Source organism: Ranitomeya variabilis, chromosome 3 (assembly GCF_051348905.1).
Source record: "Ranitomeya variabilis isolate aRanVar5 chromosome 3, aRanVar5.hap1, whole genome shotgun sequence".
In the NCBI taxonomy this organism is placed as follows: domain Eukaryota; kingdom Metazoa; phylum Chordata; class Amphibia; order Anura; family Dendrobatidae; genus Ranitomeya; species Ranitomeya variabilis.
This window is the reverse complement of record NC_135234.1, coordinates 400241596-400251688: the sequence shown is the minus strand read 5'-3', so window position 1 is coordinate 400251688 and position 10093 is coordinate 400241596. Positions and strand designations below refer to the sequence as shown.

The window sequence follows — 10093 nt, the reverse complement described above, 5'->3', positions numbered from 1 at the left end:
AGGGGCGCAGACCTTTATTGTTCTTAAAGGAATATGGTGCTAAAAGGGGGTGAAAAAATAAAGTCCTGTCTAAAAGCGAGCATGGGTGCCAATCATTGATGTGCATCTGATCAGCGGTTTGGCGGCTATAGGACGCACACAAGGAGTGGTGCAAAGGGGGGAGGAAATTAGAGGGAAAAAATGCCGTGGAAAACAGCGAGCACAAGTGCCGATCAGTGATTTGTGTCAGTAATCAGTGCTCGGCAGCTGCAGGACGCACACACGGAGGTGGTGCAAAGGGGGGGAATAGACAGGGATGAAAAGTCTTGGAGAACCACAAGCACAGATGCTGATCAGTGACTTGCGTCACTGATCAGCGTTCAACGGCTGCAGGACATACGAACAAAAAAAAAGCGACAAATCGATTGATCAAGTACTGATGAGGGGATTGGGTTGGATTAGGAAAAAGTTACGTATCAGGAAGAGATAAGGAATGTCTTTCAGAATTTGCAGGAACACCAGTAGTAGTGATGGCACAGGCTTCAAAAAGTCTTTGGCACCACAATTCCCAGTACAGCATGACAGATCAGCCCTATGACCGCTCTGAAGTCAGTTAGTCATGGGTGCAGCTCGGCTTCACCCGCAACTGTTAAGAGGCAGATTTTGGCTGTGATTGTGATACACGGTCATTATCTGTTGTATTGGAGCAATCTCAGCCTCTCATCCCGCTCCATACACACACTCTGATTATGCCATACATTTACAGTGGATGTGAGGAAGGGGTTAATGATCAAACTGGGGACCATAGCCAAAAAACAGACTAGTCTGGCACTGCAACCATCCAGCTCTTCTCACAGCATCTCCAGGTAATTGACTGGTCTCTTTCTCACATGTAGAAAGCGATAGACCTGTCAATCACCTCTAGCAGCACTCGGAAAAGCCAGGCAGGGGCGGCACCTGACTTTTCTGATCTCTGGCAACGGTAACAGGCCAGATCTTATAAGTATATTTTCTCTGAAACTGGGGAGCACTCCAGAGAATAATACACCTGGCTGCAATCATACAGCCAAGCTGCAATTCATGCTACCCCCAGTTGAGAAGCATGAATCTCCTGACATGTTCCCTTTAACCCCTACACGACATTTGATGTACCTATAAATCATGGTCGGATAGGTGATCCTGACCGATGACAGATATACATCATGGTGATCGTGCACAGCACAGGAGCAGCACGGTGGCGCAGTGGACAGCACAGCCCCACTAAGGACAACATCTGCAAAGAGTTTGTATGTTCTCTCCGTGTTTGCGTGGGTTTCCTCCGGGTACTCCGGTTTCCTCCCACATTCCAAAGACATAATGATAGGGAATTTAGATTGTGAGCCCCACCAGGGACAGCGACGATAATGTGTGCAACCTGTAAAGCGCTGTGGAATGTTAGCGCTATATAAAAATAAAGATTATTATTATCGCCACAGTGAGCTCGGCTTGCATGATAGTCAAACCCTGGCTCTCACAGCCAGGAATGGTCCCCGCACTGACCCCAGCTGTTTAACACCTTATATGCTGCGATTGATATCAATCATAACATTCAGGAGACTGTGAGAGAGCTCCCTCTGCCATCCGATTGGTGCCCCTGTGATGTCATTGCAAGGGCCTGATTGTTGGCATGGCAAGCATGTTAAGACTCTTCTCTCAGTGCAGCTCTGACAGATATAATGCATTGCAATGCTGTAAACGTACTGACCCGAAGAATAAAGTGGTCATATCAATTTTACAACTCTGGAATGGCAAGAAAAAAAAACTCCCAAAAAACAATTCCTGAATAACTGGGCTTTGTTCATTTTGCCTCCGAGAAATCGGACTAGAAAGCAATCAAAAAATTTTATGAGCCTGACAATAGTACCAATAAAAAAAGTCAACTCGTCCAGCAAAATCACACCCTCACATAACTGTCGCCAGGAATCTAGAATTATAGCTCTCAAAATATGGCGAAAAAGCTTGTTTTTGCAACAAAAAAAAAAAAGCATCTTGTGTGTGATAGCAGCCAAACGTAAAAAAACTAAGTAAGTTTGGTATTGCTGTAATCGCTCCTTGGCCGCCTTATCACTATATACGGTGTAAAAAATGAATAAAACCAATTCTGCCTCCCAAAGAATACAGTAAGGCTCGGCACATTTATTCTTCGTTCTACGCCAAGTGCTTACAACGGGGTTTCCATGCAAGTCTCTGAAATGTGTGATTCAGACGGAAGCATCCCTAAAATGAGGCAGATGGAGACGCTGTGGTCGCTATCTGGCCTATGATCCGGCAGCGTCCGTCTTTTTAAGTGTGCATATAAGCGTGGGCAGGCCACATTTCTTTGCATTTCTGAAGAGATGGACACAGCTGAAGATTCCAGATGGAGTCCAGAGTAAGTCCAGGGCCACACTTGCAACTGCAGTGCAAGAAACTCACGCAAGTCTCTCCCCTTAATATCATTATAGTGATTGAATCCATCTGGGGTTTCATCGGAATCATGTCAGTTGGAAATTTAGATGGAAACTGATGTAAATGCTCAGCGCAGTGTAGAGCGCCGTATAAATGCGATCCCAAATGTTATGTAAAATGTTCCCAATAAAAGCTTAAACTCAATCCACAAAAAAGCAAGCCCCACTCAGGTCCGTCATCTGTAAATGGAAATATAGGGGGCCTCCATATCACTGGTAACAAAAAGTTCCGGAAAAGAGAAATTGCTCAAAAGAAATTCAGTTAATTCTGTGCTACAAATTCCAAATCCCCCCCCCTTCTGAGCCCCAGTGTGCTATACCACATTTAGCACCCACAATGTTCAGCATTTCTGTAGTGATGATTCGACTTAATTTATGCGTGCATGTCTCCAGAAGCATGAGCTGGACATGACATACTGGTCACTACAACGTACTGAACACTTTTGCCATTTCCACTCTGCAACATCCACTGCTGCAAATAGCGCTGTGTCCCTCAGGAGTCTCGCCGTATGGCTAAGCAGTACTGTTCAACCACATATGGGGTAGTTCCACGTTGGGCAGAAGTTGTGAGAAAGTTTAGTGCCATTTTAACCCATTTCACTGTATGAAAACGTAAAATCGGAGGCTTGACAACATTTTTGTGGTTAAAATTTTTTTTCTTCACTGCCCAATGATATAAAATTTGTTGACATATCTGTGGTGTCAATATGATCACTGCACCTAGATGAATTCATTGAGTGGTGTAGTTTGTAAATCATTTACGGTGGTGTTCTGCTGTTCCAGCAGCTCAGGGGCTCTCCCAGTGGGTCATGGCACCCGAAACCATATCAAATGCACTACAATATGGTGCTCCTTTCCTTCTGAGCTTTGCATTGTCAGTGATAAGTATTTCCTGATTACATGTAGGGTATTGGTACACTCAGGAAATTACACAACAAACTGAGAGGTCCTTTTTTTCCTATTAGCCCATATTAAAATTAAAACCCAAACACCACCCAGTGGTATAAACTTAAAATTCTGAGGCACAGGTGGTGTCAACATGCTCATTGCACCCCTAGATGAATTCACTGGAGGGTGGGTGTAGTTTATAAAATGTGGTCACTTACGAGGGGGGAGTCATTCTGCTGATCTGGCACTTCAGGGGCACTTCCAATGTGACATGGCACCCTCAAACCTTTCTAGCAAGATCTGAACTCCAATATGGCACTTCTGAGCTTTATACTGTGCCTGAAAAGTAGTTTTTGACCACATATGGGGTATTGACGTACTCAGGAGAAATTGAACAGTCCAATTTTATGCAATTTCCCTTATTATCCCTTTTGAAAATTAAAAACTTGCTGCCAAAACGTTTAGTGGAGACAATTGGTAATTTTCCATTGATTTAGCCCAATGTTATACAATCCTGTGAATTAAAAATGCTCACTACAACCCTATATGAATTCATAAAGAGATGTAGTTTTCAAAATGTGAGTCAATTGTGATGGTTTCTGCTGTTTTTGGCATGTCAGGGGCTCTTTGTGACATGGCATCTGCAATCTCTTAAAAAAAAAATTGCGCTACAGAATTCAATTGGCGTTTTGTTCCCTTCCAAGCCCAAAACAGTAGTTTTCCCCCACATATGGTGTGTGCACTCAGGAGAAATTGCACAACAAAGTGTACTGGTCCATTTGTGTACAGTCCAAAATATATTTCTTTATTTTCACGGCTCAACGTTATAATATTCTGTGAATCACTTATGTCGGTTCAAGGTGCTCACCACAGCTTAAAATAAATTCCTTGAGGGGTGTACTTTCCAAAATGGGGTCAATTGTGGGGTCAAATTTCCACTGTTTAGGTGCATCGGGCCCTGCAAACACGACATGGTGTCCTATCGATTTCAGCAAATTTTGTACTCCAAGTCAAATGGCGGTTCTTCCTTCTGAGCCATGCTCTGTGCCCAAAAAGTAGTATTCCACCACATATGGGCATCAGTGTACTCAAGAGAAATTGCACAAGAATGCAAAGTGAAAAAAAAAACAAAAACGTTTGCCATTAAAATGTAAAATTATCACACATTTAACTTTCACAAGGAGTAATAGGAGAGAAAAAAAAAATATTCTACAACTTGCTACGCAGTTCCCCCTTTATCATTTGGATGTGGTCCAGAAGCTGCATATTCTTTTACCAAACCACCTTTTTCCTTTTGTCTGACCCCCTTTACATTTTTCAAGATGGTCCCAACGCATCCAACGGTTCAGTTATGTTTAAAACCTTTTTCTTTTTCTGCTTTTCCCACTGCTAGCCTACAAACTAATTTAGTTCAGCGGCTGCAGGCGTGGTATAGCTGGTTGGAGGAACAGCCAGCCAACTTGGCTAGCTGTCTCCTTGTAGCAGCCAGCTTTAACCCATGGTTCTGTGTCAGCCAATGTATAGTGTGAGAAAAGGATTTTTCAGGTAAGAACAAAGTCAATTTTTAACTGCAGGGAGATGGAGCTTGGTGTTTAAACAATGTACCAATCAAAATGTTTTCCTTGTTCCTTTATATTTTACAGATGCGTCTTACACATTTGAAAATTTACAGGTAGTACTGTTCTTAAGATGTCTTTTTGTATTTTATAACTCAGAAAGAAAGATTGACTACTGCAGGTTATAACGTCATATGAAGTGTTCTATTGAGAACTATATGCTCCTTTTCCCCAGGGCTTTCGGCATGTCAACTGCATAAAATGTATTAAATCTTAATTGGGATCTGTTATTGAATGCAAAGAAATTTGCTCCTGAAGTGATAAAATAGAAGAAAAAAACTATAGCACACATACACATCAAACTAAAAGTCATTGGACTAAAACCTTTTTATTATTTCATTGAGAAAACAGTGTAGATCTCACATTCAAATTTCTTCAAACTGATACTGCAAAAAATAAAAACCCTTTTGCAATTAGGGGGAAAAGTCCTGCAGAAGAATCCTGGAGATGTTTCACTCAAGACGCAACTTCATCCTAAGAGCAATAAAGCGACATAGTGCATAGACTCCATGTTTTACAAACAGATGGCATCTCTCTCGAGATAAGCAGCATGTGGACGAGACAAGATTCTTGGCAGCCACTTTCCAAACACACATTCTGGGATTATTTGGCTTCTTTACTTCCTGCAATTAAAAAGGAATGAGAAAGTAGAAAATTAGACATTTAATTGCAACTGCACATCTATATAGTTTATACAGATGAAAGATGGTTGCATGCAAAGCAGGGCAAGTCTATGTCCATTTTGGTGGAGTCAGAGTCTATAAAATGAACAGACTCCTAAAATATACAATAAATTGGGTACAGTACAGTGCAGGATGTGCTGTACATTTTTTTCATAAGAATTTGGGAAAGTTATGAAGTGTCCTATAAAAGTCTTCTGTTCCTAATCTAAGGATTTCAGCTTTTAGTTGAGATAAATCTGTGCTGCACTTTATGTACATGCTCAGTAGTGAGGCAGTGCTGGGGAGTCGGAGGTCAGGTAAATTAAGGAGTCGGGAGTCAGTCATTGGTTTGGCTTACCGATGCCACAGCCCTGACAAGGCCACCTCCTATCAAGCTAATAGGGGGAATTATAATTCCCTGCCCGTTCCCTGTTGATATCTTCTGCAATCTCTTGTTTGGAAACTAAACAACTAATCTAATGCGCTTGCAGCTATTTATTCTCTTAATACAAAGGATAAAAGCTGCAGCGGAAATGTAAGCGTTAGACTGATTTGAAGAAAATCTGTCACAAGATATTTACTGCCCCCACGTAGGAGATGCATAAAATGAGGGCAGGGACCCCAATTCTAATGCAGTGTCACTTACTGGGCTTCTTGCTGAAGATATGATAATGCACCATTTTATTTGCTGCAGCTCTGCTAGTCATGGAATGATCTCCTGCTCTGTAGTCATTGGTATTTGTGTATCCGGGTATCCCTTTGATCTATCATTGGTTGGCAGCTTTCTGCTTATTCACAATGTACGCAGAACGCTTTTAATAACGTGTGCAGAGTTACAGAGCTCATCTACAAGTGCGCTAGCGGAGCTGCTGTAGAGAAATCTGAATTTATCAAAATACAGCAAACAGCCAAGTGTCACACTATCAAATCAGGATAGCCATCGCAGAATTTAGACGGTAGTGGGCGCTCTCCCAACATCACGAGGGTCCAATCATTGCCGTGGCACAACAAGGTCGTTATGATGACCTCTGGATCACCCAGCTACAGCAAGCCTGTTAGACCATGCTCAGAGCATGTCTGGATGCTTCTGGCATTGTAGCCAAGTGCCCACAATCAGGAATCAGACGCAGTGTATTTTCGCTGCGTTCTACATTACAAAAAAAACTATTAAATACCCTGCAGAACGCCGGGGGACGCGACAGACACCGGAATGTAAGTATGTAGTGTTTTTTTTTACATTTACACTGGTAACCAGGGTAAATATCGGGTTACTAAGCGCGGCCCTGCGCTTAGTAACCCGATGTTTACCCTGGTTACCAGTGAAGACATCGCTGAATCGGCGTCACACACGCCGACTCAGCGATGTCTGCGGGAGATCCAGCGACGAAATAAGGTGCTGGCCTTCTAGCTCCGACCAACGATGTCACAGCAGGATCCTGATCGCTGCTGCGTGTCAAACACAACGATATCGCTATCCAGGACGCTGCAACGTCACGGATCGCTAGCGATATCGTTAAGTTGTTCAGTGTGAAGGTACCTTTAGTCTCAGAGGAACTAAGTAAAAAACAAAGCAAGCAAGCAAACATTTGGTATTGCTGCGTCTGGAGCGACCCAACCTATAAAACTGTCACTTTTTAACACCTTCAGTAAGCTCCGTAAAAAACATAAAAACATTGCAAAAAAAACAAACAAAAAAATGTCTGGTTCATCATACCACCCCTAAAAAAGGGGAATGAAATGCAAAGAGTCAAAAAAAAAAAAAGAGGGATTTTTGGTTCTTACCGTAAAATCTCTTTCTTGGAGCCTTCATTGGGGGACACAGGTAACCATGGGTGTATGCTGCTGTCACTAGGAGGCTGACACTATGCAAATAAAGAAGTAACTCCTCCCCGGCAGTATACACCCTCCGACAGGCACCAGGCAACTCAGTTGGTGCAAAAGCAGTAGTAGGAACAGGTAATATAAAACTCAACCTATGTACCAACCCACAACAACGGCACGTTAGCCAACACGGTACAACTTCAAGGGAGGGTGCTGTGTCCCCCAATGAAGGCTCCAAGAAAGAGATTTTACGGTAAGAACCAAAAATCCCTCTTTCTTTCTTGCTTCATTGGGGGACACAGGTAACCATGGGACGTCCAAAAGCAGTCCCTAGGGCGGGTATTCTGCAGAAAAAGAGGAGTCAGGTTGGCCGGTGAGAAACCGCCGCCTGCAGTATCCTCCTACCCAGGCTCGCGTCCGCGGAAGCCTGAGTATGCACCCCGTAGAATTTGACAAAGGTGTGCATGGAAGACCACGTAGCGGCCTTGCAAACCTGCGAGGCCGAAGCTTGGTGACGAACTGCCCAGGAAGCTCCCACTGCCCGGGTAGAGTGAGCCTTCACCCCCGAAGGAGGCTGTTTGTCTTGGACGCGGTATGCCTCCAAAACCGCTGAACGGATCCAACGAGCAATCGTGGACTTGGAGGCAGGAAGACCCTTTCGACGCCCATCCGAGACGACGAACAGAGGATCGGCCTGACGAAAAGAGGCAGTTCTGGCGATGTAAATCCGGATAGCCCTGACCACATCCAGCTTGTGAAGGGATTTCTCCAATGGATGAACCGGGGAAGGGCAAAAGGACGGGAGGACAATGTCCTCGTTGATATGAAAAGATGAGACAACTTTCGGTAAGAAGGAAGGAACCGGACGAAGAACCACCTTGTCTTGATGCAGGACCAGAAAGGGAGAACGACAGGATAAAGCCGCCAGCTCTGAAACCCTTCTAATGGAGGTGATGGCGATCAAAAAGGCTACCTTCCAGGATAGAAGCGAGAAGGAAACATCCTGAAGCGGTTCAAAGGGCGGCCGCTGCAGGGCAGCTAAGACGAGGTTGAGATCCCAAGGCTCAACAGGAGACCGGTAAGGGGGAGCTATATGAGCGACCCCCTGGATGAAGGTCCTCACCTGAGGCAGGGAAGCCAGGTCTCTTTGAAAAAGAATTGATAGAGCGGAGATCTGACCCTTCAAGGTGCTAAGGGAAAGACCCGAATCTAGGCCCGTTTGAAGAAAGCTGAGAAGGGAAGGAAGGGAAAAGGTCATAGGAAACAGATTGTTATCCTGACACCACCGGAAAAAGGCCTTCCAACATCTGTGGTAGACACGCGATGAGGCCGGTTTCCTCGCTCTTATCATAGTCTGGATGACGCTATGAGAAAAACCCGCGTTCTTCAGGACCGCGGCCTCAACGGCCATACCGTTAAATTCAGCGACCGAGAATTCGGGTGGGAGAGAGGCCCCTGTGAAAGAAGGTCCGGAAGATCCGGAAGTCTCCACGGAACATCCGATAACATGTTTATCAGCTCTGCGTACCAGGCTCTGCGAGGCCAATCTGGAGCTACCAAGAGTACGGGGACCCCTTCCGACTTGATCTTCTTTACGACCCTTGGGATCAGAGGGAGAGGCGGGAACAGATAGGGCATCCGGAACTGGGCCCAAGAGATCACGAGAGCGTCGCATCCGACGGCCATCGGGTCCCGAGACCTGGCGACGTACTGGGGAACTTTGTGGTTTGCCCGGGAGGCCATCAGGTCGACGTCCGGAACGCCCCACCGCTGGCAAATCTGGCTGAAGCTTGCTGGAAGAAGAGACCACTCGCCCGCCACGATGCCCTGGCGACTTAGAAAGTCGGCCTCCCAATTGTCCACTCCTGGGATGTGGACGGCTGACAGAGAGGGAACATGACCCTCCGCCCAGCGGAAAATTTTTGCTACTTCCGCCATGACTTGACTGCTGCGAGTCCCCCCTTGGTGATTTATGTATGCCACGGCCGTGGCGTTGTCCGACTGAATGTGGACCGGCTTTCCCGAAAGGAGAGACTCCCAGCGGATGAGGGCTAGGAAGATGGCTCTGATTTCCAAGAGGTTGATCGAGAGGCACGCCTCTTGAGCAGTCCAGCGGCCCTGGGCTGTGAGGTGGAGAAAGACCGCTTCCCAACCTTGGAGACTGGCGTCGGTGGTAATCACCTGCCAGTGGGGGGGTAAAAATGACCTCCCGCGCAGAATGGAGGTGGACAGCGTCCACCAAGAGAGAGACTGTCTCGCCCTGGGGGAGAGGCGAAACGGACGGTCCAGGGAAAGCGGGTTCCTGTCCCAGGCAGACAGAAGAGCCAGCTGGAGGGGACGAGAGTGGAACTGAGCATAGGGGACCGCTTCCATAGAAGCGACCATTCTCCCCAGAACTCTCATGGCTAGACGAAGGGACAGAGGACTCGGACCCTTTAGCGATCTGACACCCCGACGAAGAGAAAGAAACTTCTCCTTGGGAAGGAAGACCTGAGCCCGAAAGGTATCGAATTCCATGCCTAGGAACTCCAGCCATTGGGTTGGAATCAAGGAAGATTTCTGGTAGTTGATCAACCAGCCTAGGCGAACTAAGGTGTCCAGAGTAAGATGGAGGCTCTGGCTGCAATCCCCCTGGGATGAG

At 45.8% G+C, this 10093-nt stretch overlaps 1 protein-coding gene across 1 annotated transcript in view; it reads right to left on the bottom strand.

Annotated features, from left to right (window-relative positions):
• Positions 1-5266: 5266 nt before the first annotated feature.
• The window catches only part of PABPC4 (poly(A) binding protein cytoplasmic 4), a 49745-nt gene continuing 44918 nt past the window's right edge, over positions 5267-10093 (bottom strand). The window contains exon 15 of the mRNA XM_077296166.1: positions 5267-5592. The gene's annotated coding sequence lies outside the window, so the exon portion shown is untranslated. The remainder of the gene's footprint in view (positions 5593-10093) is intronic.